Source organism: Saimiri boliviensis, chromosome 16 (genome assembly GCF_048565385.1).
Source record: "Saimiri boliviensis isolate mSaiBol1 chromosome 16, mSaiBol1.pri, whole genome shotgun sequence".
NCBI classification, from domain to species: Eukaryota; Metazoa; Chordata; class Mammalia; order Primates; family Cebidae; genus Saimiri; species Saimiri boliviensis.
Window position 1 is genome coordinate 31967544 of NC_133464.1, and position 26402 is coordinate 31993945.

At 40.9% G+C, this 26402-nt stretch overlaps 1 long non-coding RNA gene across 1 annotated transcript in view; it reads left to right on the forward strand.

Moving 5' to 3' along the window:
* Nucleotides 1-352: 352 nt before the first annotated feature.
* The window catches only part of LOC141581606 (uncharacterized), a 109462-nt gene continuing 83412 nt past the window's right edge, over nt 353-26402 (forward strand). The window contains exons 1-2 of the long non-coding RNA XR_012514319.1: nt 353-588; nt 25057-25138. This is a non-coding gene — a long non-coding RNA (uncharacterized LOC141581606). The remainder of the gene's footprint in view (nt 589-25056; nt 25139-26402) is intronic.

A 26402-nucleotide genomic window follows, 5' to 3' on the forward strand; every position in this document is an offset into this window, starting at 1 on the left:
ATCCACCCGCCTCGGCCTCCCAAAGTGCTGGGATTACAGGCTTGAGCCACCGCGCCCGGCATCTCCAAATTTTTAAAACAAATTTCTAGGGGATCTTTCTCAGAGAGGAATGTGCAAGAAATGGACGTGTGGCAGCCTCTGCTCTAAGCATGAGGTAACGTGACCCTACCAGGTGTCTTAGCCCATGCCTAAGAAGGCATCTAGGAAGGAAGGGCCAGATGCCTAGTTCTCTCCCCTTCTCTTCTTCACTGACCAGTTCCTCACTTCCGCTTTTCCACGTAGAAGAAGAACAAATTATATTGAGTTTTGTCATAGATTATGTCAACATGTTCAGTGTAGGTTGATCCTTTGCTGGGAATATACATGTGGGTAGGGAGCACACCTATAACTAAGACTCCTCTGACTCATTTTATTTATGGGTTTATTTATTTTACTAAGGGAGTAATTTCCTATAAAAACAAATAGTCACATTTATTTATTTATTCTACTTATTCACTTGTGCAGTGTCCCGGAAAGAACATGAACTTTGGAGTCTGAGATAGCCAAATTTGAGCCCTGCTCTGCCATATGAAAACCATGTGACCTTGGGTGAGTGTCTTAACCTCTCTGACTTTCTTCACTCTTATAGTAGAGGAAAACAATGCCTCTCAAGGTTTGTAAGAATTTGTGATAAGGTATATGCATTTCCAAGGACAGCACCTAGCTCATGGTGGCTGGTCAATAAAAGTTACTTCCTTCATATCTCCCACTTTTCTCTCAATCATTTTAACCTCTGAAATGACAGCCTGACTGGGTGCAGTGGCTCATGCCTGTAATCCCAGCACTTTGGAAGGCCGAACCCAGTGGATCACTTGAGGTCGGGAGTTTGAGACCATCCTAACCAACATGGAGAAACCCACCCTCTACTAAAAATACAAAATTAGCCAGGCTTGGTGGCTCATGACTATAATCCCAGCTATGTGGGAGGCTGAGGAAGGAAAATTGCTTGAACCTGGGAGGTGGAGGTTTTGGTGAGCCGAGATCGCACCATTGCGCTCCAGGCTGGACAACAAGAGTGAGACTCTGTCTCAAAAAAGAAAGAAAGAGAGAAAGAAATGACAGCCTGTGCTTCTCATGATACCCATGGTTTTGGTTCATCAGATTTCCATGTGTGCTTAAGGAAGACACTGGCTGACTAGTTAGTTGTCTTTTAATTCTCTTTCCCTTAGAGTGCCCCTTTCGTGTTGCTCAGGAAGAAAGACTGTAATGAATGAAATGTGTCACCTCTTTTTAGGACTCATTGTTTCTCCTTCTCCCAGGGTGACCAGCATTTCCCTGAGTGGCTCAGCTACCAAGAAGGCAACTGAGAGTAAACTCTGGGTGCACCTCAGAAAGCAGGTTTTGAGATGCTGAGGATGTCAGCATTAACTTAGGCATGATCACTGTGGTAAAGGATCTCCAAGCTCAAACAACCCTATTCTCCTGCATAGCCTCTGCAAAATTCAGTTGATAAGAGCCTTTCCCTTTCTGTGATGTAATCATCAGGGTATGGCCTAAAAGAACAAATTAATGTTCCCCTACACTTGGGGCCAGGACCTTGCCATGCTCCATCATGATGAGTGGCCAGGCTCTAGTACAATTAGACCTCCCACACATGCAAAGCAACGGCAGACCAGCATTCTGAATATAAATTGTTGATTGAAAGACAATGGTAAGAATGTGTGTGTCAGGGAAACTTGGAGGGTTTTTTGTTTGTTTTTGTGTTTTTGTTTTTTTTTTGAGATGGAGTTTCTCACTCTGTCTGCCAGGGTGTAGTACAGTGGCACCATCTTGACTCACTGCAACCTCTGAAGTGAGGGTTCAAGCGATCTCCTGCTTCAGTCTCCAGCGAAGCTGGGATTACAGGCGCCTGCCACCACGCCTGGCTAATTTTTGTATTTTTAGTAGAGACAGGGTATTACCATGTTGGCCCGGCTGGTCTTGAACTCCTGACCTCAGGTGATCCACCCACGTTGGCCTCCCAAAGTGCTGGGATTACAGACATGAGCCACCATGCCTGGTCGAAAACTTGGAGTTTTATGAAGCAGTTTGGCAGAGACATATTTTACAGATAAAATTCAAGTGAGCATTCGTTTCTGCAGCATTCAGCCTAATATGAAGCTGCAATAACTGTATTGGCTTTTCCTGTTTTCTCTCTTTTTTTTTTAGATGGAGTTTTGCTCTTGTTGCCCAAGGTGGAGTGATGGCGAGATCTCAGTTCACTGCAACCTCTGCTTCCTGGGTTCAAGCGATTCTCCGCCTCAGCCTTCTGAGTAGCTGGGATTACAGGCATGCCACACCCAGCTAATTTTGTATTTTTAGTACACACGGGGTTTTTCCATGTTGGTCAGGCTGGGCTCAAACTCCCGACCTCAGGTGATCCCCTGACCTCAGCCTCTCAAAGTGCTGGGATTACAGGCATGAACCACTGTGCCCAGACTTCCTGTTTTCTTACTCTCGCACGCTAGCTGCTGCTGCCATTACTTGTGTCTACTGCAATAACATGAAGCTAGGCCAGGTGCAGTGGCTCATGCCTGTAATCCCAGCACTTTGGGAGGCTGAGGTGGGAGGATCACGAGGTTAGGCGTTCAAGACCAGCCTGACCAACATAGTGAAACCCCATCTCTACTAAAAAAATACAAAAATTAGCTGGGTGTGGTGGCACATGCCTGTAATCCCAGCTGCTCAGGAGGCTGAGGCAGGGAGAATTGCCTGAACCTGGGAGGTGGAGGTTGCAATAAGCTGAGATTGTGCCACTGCACTCCAGCTGGAATGGCAGAGTGAGTCTCCATCTAAACAAACAAACAAACAAACAAACAAAAAGAAACGAAGATAAATAACAACACTTCTTCGTAGAGCAGGTCCTATCCTGTAGGAGTTTGAAGCCTCTGAGTATAAATTGCCTATTGAATCATTGAAAGGCAATAATAATAATGTGTGTCAGAGAAACTAGGAGTTGTGTGAAGCATTTCAGCGGAGAGGTTGCTTACAGATAATATTTCTGGACAAAAAATGTCACCTCAAGAAAGGGTGCCTTATACAACAGAGCTGGCACGAATACTTTGTTTGCACCTTGGTTGCAGGACTACTACTCTGTAAAAAGGACACTTGTGGGGTAGTCTTCCTCAGTGAGAGAATGTGGATTACAGCGACTGACAGTGAGGAAAACTGGATTCTGATCCTGATTCTGCCACTCTGTGTAACAGCAGGCGAGCCATTTCATTCATTTTTGCTCCTGTGAAGTAGGAGAACTGGATTAGTCCTACATAGCCACTAAAGTCTTTTCCAGCAATAATGGGTTCTGATTTTAGTTAAGGAAAAAAAAAAAAAGTAGAACTTGGCAATAGCTAAACTCTTATATCATTTTTCTATCTAGTCACCAAGAAGCAATTCTTCTATTTTTTTTTTAACCACTGCCATCATTCCAAAAGTACTCTCAAGCCTTTGTGCTCTCTGTAAACACAGGAAAATCAATTTTCAACACCGAGTGAAGAAATATCCTATGGAGTTCATTACACCAGATTTACATGTACCATCAAAAGAAGGGTAAAGACAGGCTGATTGTAAATTTAAATAATATTTGCTCAAGTGAACAGTTCTTAGAAAATAAACTTATATTGCATAAAACACTTGAATTTTTTTTTGAGACAGGGTCTCACTCTGTCACTGAGGCTGGAGTATAGTAGAGCTATCTCAGCTCACTGCAACCTCTACCTCCCAGGTTCAAGCGATTCTCTTGTCTCAGCCTCCCAAGTAGCTGGGTCTACAGGTATGAGCCACCATACCCAGCTAATTTTTGTATTTTTAGTTGCAATGGGGTTTCACCATTTTGAACAGGCTGGTCTCGAACTCCTGGCCTCAAGTAAGCCATCCATCTCTGCCTCCCAAAGTGCGGGGATTATAGACATGAGCCATCACTCCAGCCAAAAACACTTTTTATTATTCAAAAGTGCTGTTAATTTTCAAGAGGTAATAAAATTGTTTTCCTTATCAATCAATAATTGTGTTTATTATGGTTGCTTTTATTGAAGCTTATATTTCTCACCAGATTTCCTCTTTTAGCCTGAATGGTCTAGAGAAATTATTTATAAAATGAGGTGTGGCCCTGGAGAGGTATGTAAAATGAGTCATAGGCATATAGGAAGAACGTACCTATTTTTTAATCTTAAAAATAATTGTTCTTTTTTTTTTTTTTTTTTTTTTTTTTGAAACAAAGTCTCACTCTTTCACCCAGCCTGGAGTTATGTGGTACAATCACAGCTCACTGTACCTCTGCCTCAGCCTCCTGCCTCAGCATCCCAAGTAGGTATGTGCCACCAAGGTACATGCCACCAAGCCCAGCTAGTATGTGTATGTGTGTGTGCTTTGTAGAGACAAGATTTTAGCATGTTTCCCAGGCTGGTCTCAGACTCCTGGACTCAAGTGATCCACCTGCCTTGGCTTCCCAAAGTGTCATTCATAATTTTTATTACAGGGATACCTGCTAGTGATGACAAGGTTGGCCCTTGTGCCAGGCATTCACGTGTGGTGAGCTGCATGGCTGGGAGGGGAAAGAGGCTGATCATAGCCCTTTCACTCGAGCTTTGCCTTCAGTATGTACCAACATTTGACAGTTATGTGACCTGGGTTAGGTATGTTTGTCCATTAATCACCTACTTTAAGCCGGGCGCGGTGGCTCAAGCCTGTAATCCCAGCACTTTGGGAGGCCGAGGTGGGTGGATCACGAGGTCGAGAGATCGAGACCATCCTGGTCAACATGGTGAAACCCCGTCTCTACTAAAAGTGCAAAAAATTAGCTGGGCATGGTGGCACGTGCCTGTAATCCCAGCTACTCAGGAGGCTGAGGCAGGAGAATTGCCTGAGCCCAGGAGGCGGAGGTTGCGGTGAGCCGAGATCGCGCCATTGCACTCCAGCCTGGGTAACAAGGGTGAAACTCCGTCTCAAAAAAAAAAAAAAAAAAAAAAAAAAAAATCACCTACTTTAAACCAACCTAAACTCATAGTCACAGTCTAAATAAAGACCAAAAATTGTAATTCTAATAATGTAGACACAGGTGAGAAGAAAATGACAGAGTTGATATTTCTTTTCCAAGTCCAATTTCATTATCAATCATGATACAAGGGAAAAAGATCAGTCTGAGAGAAAATGGGGGGTAAAGAAAGATATGTGAAATATTTAATATTGTTAACAATGAAACACACCTAAAGTGTTATTTTATATAATTGTTACATGTCTTTTTTCCAATATTTAGGGCTGTCAAACCAATTATCAATATTAAATGAATCTGGAATCAAAATTTTAACTCACTGTATCATAAAACATTAATTTAAAAATCAGGTATATTCAGCCGGGCACGGTGGCTCAAGCCTGTAATCCCAGCACTTTGGGAGGCCGAGGCTGGTGGATCACGAGGTCGAGACATCGAGACCATCCTGGTCAACGTGGTGAAACCCTGTCTCTACTAAAAATACAAAAAATTAGCTGGGCATGGTGGCGCGTGCCTGTAGTCCCAGCTACTCAGGAGGCTGAGGCAGGAGAATTGCTTGAACCCAGGAGGCGGAGGTTGCGGTGAGCCGAGATTGTGCCATTGCACTCCAGCCTGGGTAACAAGAGCAACACTCTGTCTCAGAAAAAAAAAAAAAATCAGGTATATTCAATAATGGTGGTTTTATTATTTGCAGTAAAAACAAATTATTTCTTCTTGTACTGCTAATACAATTGAGACTTAAAGACATTTCAATATTCTATCTTCATGTATCAAGAGCGTTTGACCCTAAAAGCCACTTGTAACATTTATAAACAATTAAGTAATTAATTTAAAATAGCTACAGCCAGATGTGGTGGCTGACAGCTATAATCTCATCACTTTTAGAGGCCGAGGCAGGCAAATCACTTCAGTTCAGAAGTTCGAGACCAGCCTGGACAACATGGTAAAACCCCGCATCCAGTAAAAATATAAAAACTGGCTGGGTGTGATGGATGTGCCTGGAGTCTAGCTAATCAGGAGGCTGAGGTGCAGAACTGTTGGAACTCAGGAAGTCAAGGCTGGAGTGAACTATGATCACACCATTGCACTCCAGGCTGGGCGACAGAGTGAAACCCTGTTTAAAAAAAATAGATAAATAAAATAAAATAGTTACAATGCATATACCCCAACATGTTAATATACACAACATATTTTTATAAAAACTGTTTTAACAAACAAACCAAAAATCAATGAGAACAGTGGCATTATATACATTTCTGCAAATCACTTTAATAGACAGACAGGTTACTCCTACCTGCTATTGCAGACTGTTGTGAAATGTTGTTTTATTTGAAGTGGTTGAAGAAAATCTGGTCTTACACAAATATGCAACTGAAAAAGCAGGAGTATCTAAATAAGATTTTCAGAAAATTGTGGTTATTCTGTAATACTATACCAAAATTTAGCATCTAGTAGTTTCTTTCTTTCTTTTTTTTTTTTTTTTTGAGACAGAGTTTCACTCTTGTTACCCAGGCTGGAGTGCAATGGTGCGATCTCGGCTCACCGCAACCTCCGCCTCCTGAATTCAGGCAATTCTCCTGCCTCAGCCTCCTGAGTAGCTGGGATTACAGGCACGTGCCACCATGCCCAGCTAATTTTTGTATTTTTAGTAGAGACGGGGTTTCATCATGTTGACCAGGTCGGTCTCGATCTCTCGACCTTGTGATCCACCCACCTCGGCCTCCCAAAGTGCTGGGATTACAGGCTTGAGCCACCGCGCCCGGCCTCAACATCTAGTAGTTTCTTAAGGGGGAGTTGAAATATAGAATCCAAAATCATATCAATGAACTTTTCATAATTAATTACAAGAAAATCTATTAATCCATCTTGTACTTTGAATGGATATTTTACCTGTTTCTTTTCAAGGAACATATATGAACATATCTCAAAACACAGTTTAGGAAAACTGCCTTTCTCATTATGTATATCTTGTCTTAATGTTGTTCTGCTGCCTGTATGTCATGAATATTAACACTCACGTTGGCTGATCCTCAGTGTCTAGGACCATGCCTACAGAAAATGTGTGCTTAATAAGTGAGTTCTGATTCTGATCATGGCATCTTTCCTTACTGTAGTGCCTCACAGAAATAAAAAAGATACCCAGAAAACTTATTCAAATAATAGCACAGTGGCTTCATAAAGGAAGTGAGGGGGGATTTTAATCACACTGAACTCAAATTCTCAGCATATTAAAATCAACAAACTCTAACATCCCTTGACCTCTCTTTTATGGAGCATGAATAAGATATGAACATTTCTGGGAACAAATTTAGCAACAGACTCCGAGGAGAGTTTGCAAAACATTGAACACCGCTGCTAATTCTCTCAGAAGAATAAGTTTCATTTCTGTCTCTGGTACTTAAGGTTAAAGTCAGCCCAGCAAAATACCTGTTCTCTTCTCCTCATGGGAAAGTCACATGTCTTTCCAACTCCTGTAAAAAGTTTTTTTTCTGGTTTTTTTTTTTTTTTCCTTTGAAATGGAGTCTCGTTCTGTCATCCAAGCTGGAGTGCAGTGGCGAGATCTCAGCTCATTGAAACCTCAGTCTCTGGTTTCAAGCAATTCTCCTGTCTCTGCCTCCCGAGTAGCTGGAATTACAGGCACATGCCACTATGTCTGGCTAAGTTTTTTATTTTTAGTAGAGATGGGGTTTCATGATGTGTGCCAGGCTGGTCTCAAACTCCAGACCTCAGGTGATTCACCTGCCTTGGCCTCCCAAAGTGCTGGGATTACAGGAGTAAGTCACCACTTCCAGCCCAATTCTTGTAAAAAATTTTCTAAATAATTGTCAACATTAGCTAGCGAAACTTCTCACTCTTCCTGCAAATAGCAAATGACATGAAAAAGCTTTCAGCATCCTTATTTAAAATGTCATTTGCATCTCTCTTGGTTCTTTTTATTCTTCTTTATGCTTTTCAATAATACCATTTCTATATTCCCCTGGAAATTCACAGCCAAAAGCATTTCAATGTTAGTGTTACAGGAAAAAATATGTAAAATATGAAATGAAAAGTAAAATATAATGGAAGACCCTCTTTCAATTGATTTTTAAAACCTTATTAGCCATGCGTAAATAGAACTATTTCCAGGGATAACAATTCTTAAGCATTTTTTTCCAAAAAAAGAGCATTAAAAATATGTTTCATAAATCACCGAGATGTGTAAATAAAGGAAGCTACAGAACTTCGTAGATGAAAAAAATTGTTTTAATTTATCTACTTATAAGAACAAATATATCATATCTGAAATGTAAATAATTATAAAGTCACAAATAATTTATTCTTCAGTGACAAACTTTTTGAACAATTTCCAAGTTTTCAACATTATAAATAATTTAAGACTCTGTTCTTTAAGTTACAGGGACAACGAAAGATATTTTTCTTCTGAAAGGCTGTCATAACTAGTTTATAAATTTGCTCAAGTTAAAAGCCAGATTTTTCATAATTAGATGATTAATGAGTCTATTTCTTTAGTTCATGGGTCAGATAGGGGTCTGAGTTAGCGATTTCCTAGGGTCTTGGAGGAAGAAAATTGTATCTTTCCATCTCATTTTTCTGCCTGGGAAAGACAAAGAGATTTCTCCCTAGTTTTCTAACACAAGGGCCATTTGGAGATCTGGCCTGGTAAAGGACAGAGTGTCTTACTTTTCTACAGAGAGCTTTCCACAAGCTGTCTTTCTGAAACTCACAGCTGATTCTAAAACTCTCCTGCTCAAAATTTTTCCGTAGTCAAACATATCCTCCACTAGTTGACGCCTTGAAATAACCAGCTGTAACAATCATTGCACAATTTCTCTCTGTCTCTCCTCAACTTTACTCTTATGTATAAGCTACATTTCTCAAGCAGTGTTCATCAGCTATTATACAAACAGTTATCTAGATTTGGAATTTCCATCTTCCATAATATTATATACTACTTTCTTTGTCTGCACCTTTAAATTCCATTGTGAATCCCACTTCCTCCAAAATACCTTCCCTGATGACCTCAGCCAGAATGAAACTCTTCCTTAAACTCTCACAGTACCCATTTTGAACTTTTATACATCTTGAATTTTTCCCATGATTCTAGTCTGTTTATTTTTATTTTTAAAAAAATCTTATCTTACTACAGATTCTTTCCCCTGGCCAAGGCATTTGTCCCCAGTGTTTCAGTTATTACTAAAGTGAAATTGATGTAAAAATTTACATCTTCAGCTCCAACTGCTAAAATGAGCATCCTACTAAAATTAGCTATTTGCCTGCATTTCCTGTGTTAGTTAAATTTATAATCATCTTCTCAGCTACTCATTTCCTTACCCAGACACAACTTTCTTTTGGACTCTCACATGGCATTTTATTCATCACAGAGATGAATTAATTACATCAGACTGTGGCTAATTTTATATATCTGAGATTTTCAGCTCAATCGTTAGCTTCTTGACCACTATTCTTTGTACAAATAATGTCTAGTATAGCACTGGGTATATGAAAACTGACTGGATTGAGGTTGAATAGAATAATACCATAGTATTATTGGTTAGTAACTCTTCCATAAACTGACTTTTATTGGAGCTTCTTCAACACAAGTTTTCCCAACTAGACTTCAGTTCTTGGATGGCAAAGACCATGTCTCATTTTTTTTTTATATTTCTCAGTAAAGCATTTTGTCTATAGTAGGATCTCAATTTAATTGGATTAATGTCTTAATATAATAGTAAGTCCAAGCACTCCTGTTTAAATACTTTCAGGACACTGGATTGTCCAAGATTTGAACAGATATATAGATATACTCCAGGTAGGTAGTAGAGGGAAGATAAAGAAGATATAAGTAAGGTACCTAGTTTTTTTTTTTTTTTTTTGAGACGGAGTTTCGCTCCTTACCCAGGCTGGAGTGCAATGGCGCGATCTCGGCTCACCACAACCTCCGCCTCCTGGGTTCAGGCAATTCTCCTGCCTCAGCCTCCAGAGTAGCTGGGATTACAGGCACGCGCCACCATGCCCAGCTAATTTTTTGCACCTTTAGTAGAGACGGGATTTCACCATGTTGACCAGGATGGTCTCGATCTCTTGACCTCGTGATCCACCCGCCTCGGCCTCCCAAAGTGCTGGGATTACAGGCTTGAGCCACCGCGCCTGGCGCAAGGTACCTAGTTTTATACTCAACTAACCTATGCAGGAAATGAAGAAGTTCTGACTCAATCTGGCACAGTCAGTATAGTCCCGTTTTGAGTGTTCAGTGCATCTAATACATGTGATAAGCCTAGTCAAAGCAAGAGGCCACGGTTCCCTACCTCAATAAATATGCCTTCAAGACGTCAGTGCTTCTATTTCTTCATCAGGTATATAAAGCAAAAAATTCGATTTTATGATACCCAGAGGATTTCAAGGTGGTTTCACTCAATTTGATACAGGCTTAAAGAGAAACCAATGGGCTGGGCGTGGTGGCTCACACCTGTAATCCTAGCACTTTGAGAGGCAGAGGCAGGCAGATCACTTGAGGTTGGGAGTTTCAGACCAGCCTGACCAACATGGAGAAATCTCGTCTCTACTAAAAATACAAAATTAGCCAAGCGTGGCACGTGCCTGTAATCCCAGCTACTTGGGAGGCTGAGGCAAGATAATTGTTTGAACCTGGGACGCAGAGGTTGCAGTGAGCCGAGATCACGCTATTGAACTCCAGCCTGAGCCACAAGAACAAACTCTGCCTAAAACAAACAAACAAACAAAAATTTCTCTTCTGGGTATCTGAAAAGATATACTAAATTGTTAACTACTGTCACCATCCAGTTCTATATTCAGTTTTTGTCACGTTTAGTTTGAGATGTATGTAGAACATCCAAACAGTCCAGAAACTCTTGAATATAGAACTTCAGGATCCAGGAGTGAAATAGAGTCCTCTAAGAATTTATAGCCTATTGAAAGCCAGAACTAGAGGTTTGAGAGGGAAAATGGGTTCATAGCAGAGAGCCTCTTATTCAAACCAATCCACCTTGGTCTTTTCTGAATCTCATTCTTCGCTGTGCAGCCTTCAACAGCTTCCTCCTCAAAACCCAGTTTAGTTTCACATTGGTAGTAGGTTGAGCTCCTGGACTTCCCCATCCTAAAGCCATCCTTTCTATGAATAACCCAGCTATAATAAGCAAATTCTGCTCATTCTCTGGAAGAACATGGTTTAACACGGATTGAACCGCTGCTCTAAGCAGGTACTAGGCTAGGCTACTTACAAACAGGATTCCACTTAATCCTCACAACCTGGTGTGAAGTATTACTCTTTTTCCTTTGTGGATAAGATATCAAAGCTCAAATTGATATTACAGCTTAAGATAACACAATTGGTGATAAATAGCAGAACCTCCTTCTTTCAAACTTTATCTAATTCCAAAATTTAAGTCTTTATTGACTGACTACCATCCTGTTGTCCCCGTATTCATCATGATTTTACAAGGTTTCTTTAAAAATGTCCAAAATAGTCCAGACGCGGTGTCTCACGCCTGTAATGCCAGCACTTTGGGAGGCCGAGGCGGGCGGATCACGAGGTCAAGAGATGGAGACCATCCTGGCCAACATGGTGAAACACTATCTCTATTAAAAAAGACAAAAATTAGCTGGGCATTGTGGCACGTGCCTGTAGTCCCAGCTACTTGGGAGGCTGAGACAGGAGAATTGCTTGAACCCAGGAGGCAGAGATTGCAGTGAGCCGAGATTGCACCACTGCACTCCAGCCTGGTGCTTGGCGACAGAGCAAGATTGTGTCTCAAAAATAAATAAATAAATAAATAAAGTCCAAAATAATCCAGAAACAAAACAAGAAGGATAGGGAGAGGCTTCTACTCTCCAATCCCCAATGTCAATCTAAAGAGAAGGAGACTTCAAAGGAGCCTTCTAGGGAAATCCCTTGACAAAATTATGACAATTTTCAGAGTGTCTTTCTTAGAACTGCATCTGATGTAAGTAATTATTTCCTGTACTTTACATGTGGATTTACTGTTGATAGATTTCAGAGCAGAAATCGAAGATGGTAGTTAAATATCTCTCTGTTATCTATGAGGATGCAGGCGTCTGGTGCGGTACCCTTTAGCCACTAAAGGTATTTTTATTTTGTTTGTTTATATGTATTTATGAAGTAGAGACAAGGTCTCACTATGTTGACCAGGCTGATCTAACTCCTGGCCTCAAGCTATCCTCCTCCACCACACCTTGTCCTAGAAAGTATTTTTTTTTTTGAGACGGAGTTTCTCTCTTGTTACCCAGGCTGGAGTGCAACGGCGCGATCTCGGCTCACCGCAACCTCCGCCTCCTGGGTTCAGGCAATTCTCCTGCCTCAGCCTCCTGAGTAGCTGGGATTACAGGCACGCCCCAACAAGCCCAGCTAATTTTTTTTTTTGGTATTTTTAGTAGAGACGGGGTTTCACCATGTTGACCAGGATGGTCTGATCTTTTGACCTCGTGATCCACCCGGCTCGGCCTCCCAAAGTGCTGGGATTACAGGCTTGAGCCACCACGCCCAGCCGCCTAGGAAGTATTTTTCAGCACTATGTAAACAGTACTATTCAAGACACTGAGAAAGGAAAGGACATTTTGTCCTCAAAAAATTATGTTTCACTGGAGAAACAGGTGAAAAAAGGGTACAAGATAATGGATTGGCTTTTGTTAGAAGTTTCATTATAAAAGCAAAGCAAAAAACCAAAATTTTCTGTGCTTTTCCTCCTATACAGTGGAAATACTGTAAATATAATACCATAATAGATATAAAAACTCATTATATGCATGGCTGCCCACACCCTCTAAAACTTATTTCCCAGCTACCCTCCCCAATACCATTGTATAAAAAACAAGTTTGAGGTCTGGCGCAGTGGCTCTCCCCTGTAATCCCGACACTTTGGGAGGCTGAGGTGGGTGTGAGGGATTGTGTTAAAGAAACTTCTCGGCCGGGCACGGTGGCTCAAGCCTGTAATCCCAGCACTTTGGGAGGCCGAGGCGGGTGGATCACAAGGTTGAGAGATCGAGACCATCCTGGTCAACATGGTGAAACCCCGTCTCTACTAAAAATACCAAAAAAAATTAGCTGGGCATGGTGGCACGTGCCTGTAATCCCAGCTACTCAGGAGGCTGAGGCAGGAGAATTGCCTGAGCCCAGGAGGCAGAGGTTGCGGTGAGCCGAGATCGCGCCATTGCACTCCAGCCTGGGTAACAAGAGCGAAACTCCGTCTCAAAAAAAAAAAAAAAAGAAAAGAAACTTATCTTCCCAGGTCCGCTAGGGGAGGGGTTTCAAATGCGGGAATTTCCCAGCTCCCATTTCAAGCAGCTGAGGCTCCTTGAGCACCTGCACGCCTCCATCTGGAGACCAGAGAAGTTTCAAATGCAGGAATTTCCTGGCTCCTCCTCTCAGGACCTCCAGCGGCTGGGGCTCTTTGAGGACCTCCTCCACTTGAGCCAGGTAAAATTCTTTGATCTTCCCACGGAAAGCCAGTTGGGGCTCTTTTGTTCCAAATTCCCGGGGGAAGCTCTGGGAGGAGGGGGCTCTACAACTCAGGGTTGTAGAAAAAGTAGCCAGTTCGGTATCAGAGTTAAAGATCAATCAATCCACAGGAAGTTTCAAAGAACTCCTCTCATTGGACTAGAACATGAATCGGCTGGGAATAACTCAAGGGTTAAAACTTAAGTTGCTACTACATGAGTGGATTTCCCAGTTTGGGTTCCCCTCCGAGAGCAGCCTAGGAGCTGTCTTCTCTCGCTCTCTCTGTCTAATAAATTGCTTTTCCGCAAAACTCTGGGTCCACCATTTTATTCGGAGGGTAACTCACTGCACCTCCGGGGCCCTTTCCCCATTCTTCGGGGTTAGAGAAGCCAAGAACCTACGAGCTGGGTACTCCTCCGTAACAGGTGGATCACCTGAGGTCAGGAGTTTGAGACTAGCCTGGACAACATGGTGAAACCCTGTGTCTACTGAAAATACAAAAATTAGCAGGGCATGGTGGCATGCACCTGCAATCCCAGCTACTCGAGAGGCTGAGGCAGGAGAATTGTTTGAACCCAGGAGGCGGAGGTTGCAGTGAACCGAGATCGCGCCCTTGGATTCTAGCTTGAGCAACAAGAGCAAAACTCTGTCCCCTGCACCATCCCACCCCCAACAAAAATAATTTTGGATGTCTTAGGATTTGTATCTTACATACTTTCTCTATGCTTCAGTGACATATGTCTGCTTCAGCAATTATAATTTGTTTTTTCAAATTGTCCTACCAAAGAAGATGAGCACAAGTCTTGTTGAAGAACACACAGAAGGTATTTTAAAAATATAGTACATAATTTATGATCTGGGGTTTTTGTTTTTTTGAGATGGAATCTTGCTCTGTCACCCAGGCTGGAGTGCAGTGGCACGATCTCAGCTCACTGTAACCTCCACCTCCCAGGTTCAAACAATTCTCCTGTCTCAGCCTCTCGAGTAGCTGATACTATAGTTGGCCACTACCATACCAGGCTAATTTTTGTATTTTTAGTAGAGTTGGGGTTTCACCCCATTAGTCAGGCTGGTCTCAAACTCCTGACTTCAGGTGATCCGCCAGCCTCAGACTCCCAAAGTGCTGGGATTACAGAAGTGAGGCACTGCACCGTCCAATTTATGATCTCTATCAGAGCAAAGATTTGTCTCTCTCCAAAATAATAGTTTTTTTTTTTTTTTTTTTTTTTTTTTTTTTTGAGACAGAGTCTTGCTCTGTCACCCAGGCTGGAGTGCAGAGACACAGTCACGGCTTACTTGACCTTCTGTGCTCACGTGATTCTCCTGTCTCAGCCTCCCAAGTAGCTGGGGCTACAGGCCTGTACCACTACACCCAGCTAAAAACTACTCTTAATAAAAGCAAACCAAACAAAAATTTCAGCTCGAGGTCAAAACATGCTGTTGTTGTAGAAACCCTGAGTTGTGTTAGTTAACTTTGTACTTCTGTGTTCCTCTGTTGTCTTATAATAAGACACAAAGACATCTTCCCGCTCGTAAGTTCGGTTTTTGATCACTGATGATGTCATGCTGAAAGTCAGATCTTAGCTTGAGAATGTACGTGCACAATACTGATTACTCTGCCCACAATGTTACTTTTTGGATATCCAGGTTACATACCCAAAACTTCAGCAATCTAGAAAAAGACTTGCTTGGGTATTCTTCTTACAATTACTACAGAAAAACTGTGGCAAGACTATGCCATTGACTACTAAATAAGATAGATCTGGCCGGGCGCAGTGGCTCAAGCCTGTAATCCCAGAACTTTGGGAGGCCGAGGCGGGCGAATCATGAGATCCAGAGATCGAGATCATCCTGGCCAACATGGTGAAACCCCGTCACTACTAAAAATACAAAAATTATTTGGGCTTGGTGGCCCGTGCCTGAAGTCGCAGTTACTCAGGAGGCTGAGGCAGGAGAATTGCTTGAACCCGGGAGGCGGAGGTTGCAGTGAGCCGAGATTATGCCACTGCACTCCAGCCTGGCGCCTGGCGACAGAATGAGACTCTGTCTCTAAATAAATAAATAAATAAATAAATAGGATAGATCTAATTAGAAAATAAAATTCAAGCTTTCAACCAAACACACCTCTCAAGTTAAAAATCAGCCAAGTGTAAATGTAGTAAAACATGATTTGCATTTAGCTAAAAGTGGTGGCCGAAAAAAAAAAAAAAAAAGGAAGAAAATGCACTAGTCAGCTAATATAGACGCCTAAAAAAAAAAAAAAAAAAAAAGATCTGCTAATAAATTATTCAATGCCATAAGCTCTCTACTGTATTTTTGTCAGACTTACGCCCTAGTGAAACCAATATCTAATTTTTATCTTTTTACCTTATAAAAGAAAGCACAATACCTTTTTTTTTTTTTTTTTTTTTTTATCCCAGGAACTCTTGATTGTAAAGCTCTATTATTTGGTAAAGGATAGTCTCTAGAAGGCAAAGAGTTAAAGACATCACTTTAAATGACAAAAGCTGAACACTTTACCCCACTTTCAGTCTCTCATCTATTCATCCTTTCATAGTGAACAATTTCAGCTTTCTAAGCTCTTCAACTACCTGCCCCTAATTTGTATTCCTAGGAAGAGGCCTGGCTGGTTATTTTGCATTTGTGTGCTAATATTGTTGAGCTTCCTTCTCTAGGGGAAGGGAGAGGAGGAAACTCATCCATGGCTGGGATGGGGGTGGGTATGAAGGTACAAGGTTTGCTGAGGGAGTCCTGCTGACTTTTAACCTTGAATGCCTTATGCAGAGCATCCAGCAAAGTGTTGCTGATTTTGAGAAATAGGAGACCCTGTGAAAAATCCTGTACAGATACAAATTTGAAGCAAACAGTTTAGTCAAAAGTAAAATTTGGATTTAGGAAAATTATTTAGTTATTATAAGAATCACTAAAGAATAATAACATGCAAGACCTTCAAAGTATGAGTATGAATGTCTCTGGAGAGCTCTTATAACTCATAAAAGGATTGAATCATACTTTTGGGGGTAAGGAAAGAAGAAAAACGTAAAACATTTAACCAAAATAAAGGAAGCAGTTTTTTCCCCTTCTCTTTCTCCTTCTTCTTATAATTTTGAGTCTTTCTTCCCACCCAGGCTGGAGTGCAGTGTCGCCATCTCAGCTTACAGCAACTTCTGCCTCCTGGGTTCAAGTGATTGTCGTGCCTCAGTCTCCCGAACAGCTGGGATTACAGGCATTCACCACCAGGCCTAGCAAATTATTGTATTTTTAGTAGAGACAGGGTTTCACCATGTTGGCCAGGTTGGTCTCAAACTCCTGACCTCAGGTGATCCGTCCGCCTCTGCCTCCCAAAGTGCTGGGATTACAGGTGAGAGCCACCGCACCCGCCTTTCCTTCATTATTAATAGAATATGGGAAACAAAGCGTTAACAGAAAATCATTTTAATTAAAAGACAGTAGACAAATATATAATACCCTGATTTAGTTCCACCCAGTGTTTTATTCTGTTTCGTAGGGCACAAATCAGTCAGACTAAATGAATGCAATACTTCTGATATTCCATTTGTAAAGCAAAGTAACAGTGTACGCTCATGTTTACAATTAAGTAAAAAGCAGTGCAAAGAAGATAGCTCAATTACAAATAGTATGTGTAGTCTAGCTTTTAATTAACTAAAAAGGTGCCAAAATACTTGCTGCGACCACCCTCCCAAACCTGGAGGTGTATTTATTATCCAGTGAGCTAAAGGAAAATCTCATTTTTCTCCCAGCTTTATCTCCAAGTTCAGCCTTCTAATGAAAGTATAGAATATCCCTGACTTTACTTGATTAGTGATTGTTAGAAGTTGTTGTGTCTCCTTCTTTGAAAATGAGTAGGCCGGGTGTGATGGCTCACACCTGTAATCCCAGCACTTTGGGAGGCTGAGGCACGTGGATTACTTGAGGTCAGGAGTTTGAGACCAATCTGGCCAACATAGTGAAACCCTGCCTCTACTAAAAAATACAAAAATTAGCCAGGCATGGTGGCGGGATCCTGTAATCCCAGCTGCTCAGAGGGCTGAGACACAAGAACTGCTTGAACTGGGGAGGTAGAGGTTGCAGTAAGCTGAGATCACACCACTGCACTCCAGCCTGGGCAACAGAGTGAGACTCCATTTCAAACAAACAAAAAAGAATATTAGTAAATGGTATCATTCAACATAAAAAAAATTAAGACGCAATTCTAATCACATTTTCTGAAGGAGAATAAAGACAAAACTTGGAGAAAAAGATATTCATTCAGGATATAGAAAACTAATGAACCGGGCTGGGTGCAGTGGCTCACCCCTGTAATCCCAACGCTTTGGGAGGCCAAGGTGGGTGGATCACCAGGTCAGGTTCAAGACCAGCCTGGCCAGCATGGTGAAACCCCATCTCTATCAAAAATCCAAAAAAGAAAAGAAATTAGCCAAGTGCGGTGGAGTGCACCTGTAATCCCAGATACTCGGGAGGCTGAGGCAGGAGAATCGCTTGAACCTGGGAAGTGGAGGTTGCAGTGAGCTGAGATCAAGCCACTGCACTCCAGCCTGGGCAACAGAGCAAGACTCTGTCTCAGCAAACAAAAGAAAAGAAAACTAGCAAACAGAGTAGGTGTTTCTAACTTTTTACTTTAAAACTCTGTGCTGGGTGCCATAGCTCACGCCTGTAATCCCAGCACTTTGGGAAGCCGAGGCAGGTGGATCACAGTGTCAGAAGTTTGAGACCAGCCTGGCCAACATAGTGAAACCCTGTCTCTACTAAAAATATAAAAATACAAAAATTAGCCTGGCATGGTGGCATGCACCTGCAATCTCAGCTACTAGGGAGGCTGAGGCAGAGAATTGCTTGAACCCGGGAGGCAGAGGTTGCAGTGAGCCAAGATCACACCACTGCACTCCAGCCTGGTTGATAGAGCGAGACTACATTTAAAAAAACAAACAAATAAAAGGTCAGAGAGCAGAGATTAAATTTTTCGAACTTTGTATCGATCTACTTGGGATAGTCCCGTCAGAGAAACATTGTGACTTGGCACGTCCTTGAATTCTGTCTCAGTTCTTTTATTTCTAAAATTAGGCTAATTCTAAGAGACAGAATAACAAAATTTAAAAAATTAAATAACTAAAAAAGTATCAAAAAGGGGATTATTATCTTGCTATTGACAGTACAAAAAGTATATTATTTGATTTATTCCCAAGTCTCTACAGTTTCACTAACTTGACATAGTATTGTTTGTCCTACCTAACTGCTTCACTCTGAGAACACACTTGATAGTCTCGTCTTCCAATACAATGAACTGTACATAACAAATACACGAATTCCCAACAGATGGAAACAAAGAATGCTCAGGTCGGAAGTCTCCTGTTAACCTGATAAACATCATTTTCAAAAACAGCCAAAAAGTTGATCGGGCACATTGGCTCACACCTGTAATCCCTGGGCTTTAGGAGGCCAAGGTTGGAGGATTGTTTAAGGCCAGGAGTTCAAGACCAGCCTGAGCAACTTAAAGAGACATCATCTCTACCAAAAAAATATAAAAAAAATTAGCCTGCTACTCAGGATGCTGAAGTGAGCAGATCCTTTGAACCCAGGAGTTTAAGGCTACAGTGAGCTGTGATCACACCAGCTTGGGCAACAGAGCGAGGCCCTGTTTAATAAAAAAGTCTATCTTAAACATGGTTGTACATAATTTCAAGGGCCTTGTTAAAGCAAAAGTTATTCAATTATACTTATCAAAGCTCAGACATTGATAAGTATAAGGCAGACTTTATTCAGACTCAATTAGTCCTGCACGTACAAACCGCAAGAGTGGGAGACAGAAATTGGGCTCAACTCCAAACATAGCATGTGCAAGTGGGAACTGATAGCCAAGGACTAGCCTGGGGGTCAATGGGTGGAAAACTGCTAAGAGCTACTGTTAAGGGTAAGGGGGATTCTGGCAGAATTTTTGCTGAAGATAGGCCAGGGTAATCAGCTGTCACAAGGGAATGGGGATGGTGGAGGATGAGGAACATGATCAGATATCAAGGGTGATCAGAAATGAATGAATGGGGTTCTGAACGTAATTCTATCACAAAGAATTTGTAGTGTTGCAAGTACTTGCTTACATATGTGGTATAAAAAATATCTAGTCCAGGTATGGTGGCTCACACCTGTTATCCAGCACTTTGGGAAGCCAAGGCAAAAGGATTGCTTGAGGCCAGGGGTTGGAGACCAGCCTGGGCAACATAGGGAGACTCCATCTCTATCAAAACTTAAAAATTAGTTGGGCATGGTGGCATGTGCTGGCGGTCCCAGCTACTTGGGCTGAGGTGGGTCACTTGAGTCTAGGAGGTTGACACTATAGTGAGCCATGATCCCAGACTTTGTCAGAATAAAAGGGAAGGAAGGAAAGAAGGAAGGAAGGAAGGAAGGAAGGAAGGAATGAAAGAAGGAAGAAGGGAGGAAGGGAGGGAGGAGGGAGGGAAGGAAGGAAAGAGAGAGGAAGGAAGAAAGGAAGGAAGGAAGAAAAAATATTTGTTCTTTGTTATAGTTTCAGGCACAGACATAGACATTAAAAGAAAATAAAAACAGAGTCTCCTCAGTAAGAGGAGTGTCATTTGTTATTTATAAGAAGGCCTGATAACCTAGTTTCTTTCTTTCTTTCTTTCTTTCCTTTTTTATTATTTTGAGATGGATTCTTGCTCTGTTGCCCAGGCTGGAGTGCAGTGGTGCCATCTTGGCTCACAGCAACCTCCGCCTCCTGAGTTTAAGTGATTCTTCTGCCTCAGACTCGAGAGTAGCTGGGATTACCGGTGTGTGCCACCATACTTGGCTAATTTTGTCTTTTTAGTAGATATAGGGTTTTACCATGTTGGTCAGGCTGGTCTTGAACTCCTGACCTCAGGTGATCCACCCGCCTTGGCCTCCCAAAGTACTGGGATTATAGGTGTGAACCACTGTGTCCCGCCTGGTGAGATTTGTGATTACTGATTCAAAAATCTCTTTACTTTTTTTTTTTTCCCCTGAGACACAGAGGTTGAGGGTGCAGTGGGCCGCAGTCGTGCTGCTGCACTCCAGTCTGAGTGACAGAGCCAGAATCTTTCACTAAAAAATAAAAAATAAATAAAATAAAATGTATTCTGACAATTTCTTCCTTTTAATTGCAGAGTTTAATTTATTTATGTTTAAAGTAGTTGCTGATAAGGAAGGGCTCACTTCTGACATTTAGTTATTGGTTTTATATATGTCTGTTTTTTGTTCAATTCCTCCATAAATGACTTTTTTTTTACACTTATTTGATATTTTGTAATATACTATTTTGATTTTCTTTTTTCATTTCCTGTTTATTTTTGTTATTTTCTTAGTGATTACCTTGGGCTTTACAACTACCATCTTAAACTTATAACATGGCCGGGTGCGGTGGCTCATGCCTGTAATCCCAGCACTTCGGGAGGCCGAGGCGGGTGGATCACGAGGTCAAGAGATCGAGACCATTCTGGTCAACATGGTGAAACCCCATCTCTACTAAAAATACAAAAAAAAAAATTAGCTGGGCATGGTGGCGCACGCCTGTAGTCCCAGCTACTTGGGAGGCTGAAGCAGGAAAATTGCTCGAACCCAGGAGGCGGAGGTTGCGGTGAGCTGAGATCGCGCCATTGCACTCCAGCCTGGGTAACAAAAGCGGAACTCCGTCTCAAAAAAAAAAAAAAAAAAACTTATAACAACCTAGCTTGAATAACACCAACTTAGTTTTAATGGCATACAGCATTCTGAACATATATGTCTCTACCTCTTCCTCTCTTGATATTGTTATTGTAACAGTATATTAAAATTGTTATTCCATCTTGATATATTATGTGGTGTAGTTTATAATTATTATTTAATGCATTTGCCTTTTTCAGTCATAAAGAAAAAAAATTAATTTAACGACCAAATATAGAAGAATACAGACTGAAATATACCTATGCTGTATTTTGTCCTATAGCTTTGAGTTACTGTCTAGTGTCCCTTTATTTCATCCTGAGGGACTCCCTTTAGCACTCATTGTTGGACAGGCCCACTGATAACAAAAACTTTCTTAACATTTATTTATCTGGAAATGTCTTAATTTGTCCATTCTTGAAAGATAGGTTTGCCAGATATAGAATTCCTGGTTGATGGTTTTGTTTTCTTCTAGCATGCTAAGTATGTTTTCCCAGTGCTTTCTGGCCTCCCTGATTTCTAATGGGAAATCAATGTTATTTTTATTGTGGACCTCTTGTGCATTCTGAGTTACTTCTCTCTTGCAGCTTTTAGGATTCTTTTTTTTTTTCCTTTTAACAATCTGACTATAATTGACGTCTTGATATGGCTTTCTTTACATTTATCCTGTCCTGAGTTTGTTGAGTTTCTAGGATGTAGGTATTTATGTCTTTCATCAAATTTAGGAAGTACTGGCCATTATTTCCTCAAATTTTTTTCTACCTCTTTCTATCTTCTTCTGCTAGAACTTCTATGATGTATATGTTTCTTTTTATTGTGTCTTAGAGGTTCCTCAGATTCTGTTCATTTTTAAATTTTCTATCTGCTCCTCAATCTGGAAATTTTTAATTTTCTCATCTTCCAATTTGCTGCTTCTTTCTACCATTTGCTCAAATCTGTTGTTAAAACCATCTAGTGAATTTCTAATTTTAGCAATTGTATTTTTCAGCTTCAGAATTTCTATTTAATTTGTTTTTGTAACTTATTTTTTATTTGTTATTTTTATTTATTATTTTTTTGATGAAGTCACCCAACTGGAGTGCAATGGCATGGTCTTGGCTCACTGCAACCTCTGCCTCCTGGGTTCAAGCAATTCTTCTGCTCCAGCCTCCTGAGTAGCTGGGACTACAGGCTCATGCCACCACACCTGGCTAATGTTTGTATTTTCATTAGACATGAGGTTTCACCTTATTGGCCAGGCTGGTCTCTAACTCCTGACCTCAGGTGATCCACCCTCCTTGGCCTCCCAAGGTGCTGGGATTACAGGTGTGAGCCACTGCACCTGGCCTGAAGGATAGTTCTTATTTAGAGCAAGTTGCTTTAGAAATATAGGCTGCCATCCCATTCCTGAGACAGGACTGAGGAATACAAAGTGGTAGCTGGTTTACACAGGCCACTCCCTTACCAAAGTTTGTCAGCCTTTTCCTGTGTCAACCACTCTGAAGGGAGGGGTTGAAGTGGAGATTGACTGCATACAGCCAGATTGATAAAAAAGAATGGATAATCTGAGATAGGCTCTTACTTTCTGAAAAGGAAGTTACAAATAAGGAAAGAGAAAAAATGACAGTTAACTCTGTGGTATTGGATTAGAATTGGAGCTATTGGTGTGAATTGATATATTTCAATGTAGAGAGATCAAAGTAGAAATAAAAATAGGTATTCTCTGTGTGTATATATATATATTTCCTCATTTTGTTAAAGGATATAGGAACAATGCCTCAATAGCAATGAGCACTCCTAGCACTTGAATCTGGGCTTCTGAATATTCTTCTTCACTCAAAGGAGCAAGAGAACCTAGAAGAAATGGCTGATTCCAGAGCCATTGCTCCAGAAAGCAACTGTACCAGATAGTGAAAAAGTAATCTAGAAAATGATGTTACCATGTCCAATGGACACAGAAGCCAGCATAAATGAGTTTTCACTGGCTAAAATAAACATAGAAATAAATAATGATAGTAGTGGATTTTAAGTCTTAAAGTGGAAATCTATGAGCTAATACTGATGTAAATAATAAATAAATAAACTGAAAGTTGAATGAAGAAAGGATATTTCATATCTTCAAATAACCTCTCCTAAAATTTGTTTTAATTAGAAAGGAACAAAAATAACTTCATAGCAGAGAAATCTGTTAGATGCCACCTTAATCAAGAGATTAAAGTGAACATAAATGTGTGCCTCTGGATATGACGCAATGAGAACACAGCATCATCTTTGTGACACACCTGTTAAAGATTTGTAACTTGCCACATGCGGTGGCTCCTGCCTGTAATCCCAGCACTTTGGGAGGCCAAAGTGGGTGGATCACCTGAGGTCAGAAGTTCAAGACCAGCCTGACCAACATGGAGAAACCCTATATCTACTAAAAAGACAAAATTAGCCAAGTATGGTGGCAAATGCCTGTAATCCCAGCTACTTGGGAGGCTGAGGCAGGAGAATTGCTTGAACCTGGAAGGCGGAGGTTGCAGTGAGCCGAGATTGTGCCATTGCACTCCAGCCTGAGTACAAGAGCAAAACTCCATCTCAAAAAATAAAAAAATAAAAAGATTGATAACTTGAATCTAATCAAAACTCAAACAGAAAATCCTGAAACTGAGGAATATTCTGCAAAATAACTGGCCCATAATTTTCAAAAGTGCTAAAATCTTGAAAATTAAGCAAACACAGAGAAACTATTCCAGAATGAAGGAGATTGAAGAGAGCTGACATTTAAAAGCAATATGTGATTCTGAACCTGATCCATTTCTCATAAGAAAGACATTATTGGGTCCATGAGAAAAATTTAAATGAAGTCTGAGGATTAGATAGGAATAATGTGTCAGGTTAACTTCCTGACTTTGATGGTTCTATTCTGCTTATGCAAGAGAATGTCCTTGTTTGAACAAAATATGGTAATCCCCCCTTATCTGCTGTTTTGCTTTCTGTTTTAGTTACCCATGATCAATCATGGTTCAGAAATAATAAATGGAAAATTCCAAAAATAAAAAATTCATAAGTTTTATATTATGCACTGTTATTAGCATGATGAAATCCCTCACTATCCTGCTTCGTCCTGCTCAGGATGTGAATTGTCCCTTGTCCAGCATATCCATGCTGTCTATCCACGCTACCCATAAGCCACGCAGTAGCTGTCTCGGTTATCAGGTAGACTGTCATGGTATCACAGTGCTTGTGCTCAAGTAATTCTTCTTTTTTTTTTTGAGATGGAGTTTCGCTCTTGTTACCCAGGCTGGAGTGCAATGGCGCGATCTCGGCTCACCGCAACCTCCACCTCCTGGGTTCAGGCAGTTCTCCTGCCTCAGCCTCCTGAGTAGCTGGGATTACAGGCACGTGCCACCATGCCCAGCTAATTTTATTTTTTTTTTGTATTTTTAGTAGAGACGGGGTTTCACTATGTTGACCAGGATGGTCTCGATCTCTTGACCTCGTGATCCACCCGCCTCGGCCTCCCAAAGTGCTGGGATTACAGGCTTGAGCCACTGCGCCCGGCACGTGTTCAAGTAATTCTTATTTGACATCATAATGGTCCCTAAATGGAAGAATGATGCTGGTAATTTAGATATGCCAAAGGGAAGCTGTAAAGTACTTCCTTTAAGTGAGAAGGTGAAAGTTCTTGACTTAATAAGAAACAAAAATAAAAAATTGTATGCTGCAGTTGCTAAGATCTATGGTAAGAACGAATCTTTTATCTATAAAATTGTGAAGAAGAAAAAAGAAATTTGTGCTAGTTTTGCTGTCACACCTCAAACCGCAAAACTTACAGCTGCAGGGCATGATAAGTGCTTAGTTAAGATAGAAAAGTTACTAAATTTTTGAGTGGAAGACATGAACTAAAATGTGTTTCTATTGACAGCACTGTGTTGCACCAGAAAGCACTGAGCCTGTACGACTTCAGCCAGGGAGCCCCGGAAATGAAAGACACCAAGGCGCTTGCCGTAAGTAACAGATGGTTACATCGATTCAGGAATAGTCTTAGGCTGAAAAATATAAACATTACTAGAGAAGGCAGTGTCTGGCGATGAAGAAGCTGCTGCCGCATTTGTTATAAATACTCTATTTTCATATTGTTATTGTTAATCTCTTACAGTGCTTAATTTATAAATTAAACTTTATCATAGCTATACATGTATAGAATTAAACATAGTATATACAGGGTTTAGTACTGTCTATGGTTTCAGGCATCCAGTAGGGGTTTTGGAATGTATCTTCTGTGGGTAAGAGGGTACTGCTGTATACATTTGTGTATTTGTTGGTGATGAAGCGTCAGATCAGATTCTTTTTTTTGTTTTGTTTTTTGAGACAGAGTCTCACTCTGTCGCCCAGGCTGGAGTACAGTGGCATGATCTCAGCTCGCTGCAGCCTCTCCCTCCCGGGTTCAAGTGTTTCTTCTACCTCGGCTTCCTGAGTAGCTGGGATTACAGACACATGCCATCAAATCCAGCTAATTTTTGTATTTTTAGTAAAGATGGAGTTTCACCATGTTGGTCAGACTGATTTTGAACTCCTGACCTTGTGATCTGCCTGCCTTGGCCTCCCAAAGTGCTGACATTGCAGGCATGAGCCATGGCTCCAGGCCTCAGAACAGATTCTTAAGCAAATGATTCAGGTTTGGGGGGTTTGAAGTGGGAGGATCAAGGATGTTGCAGTAAGCCAAGATCACACCACTATACTCCAACCTGGGTGACAAAGCAAGACTCTGTCTCTAAATAAATTTTAAAAATTAAATTTAAATTTTAAAATCATATTTTATATTGTTAAAAATAAAAGGAACTGGAACCCTGTTTTCAAGTCGCTTTAGGTCAAATCCCAGCTTAGGTGTGTGAGCTTGGGTAACTCTGGTAACCTCTCTGAGCTGCCCGTGTTTTCTCCGTGAAAGGGCTATAATAATAGTAACTTCTAAAAGGGGTTGTTTTAAAGTTAAATTTTAAATGGGCTTCATACAATTTCTGTTGTCAGAAAATTTTGTTATTAATTAGAAGTCATTTTTCTTACTCATTTTTATGGAATAAAATAAAGGGCTTCATTTCATGTGTGAATGACTACAGATTAGAATCCATGTAGAGATACATTTTTCATACTGAAAGATAAAGCATTATAAGTTCTTCAGTCACCTAATAAAGACTCTTATCTGTCGTCTTCAATTTTTGAATCCAAGATATGTGCTGGTTCAAATCAATCAAATAATCTAATTAGTTAAAT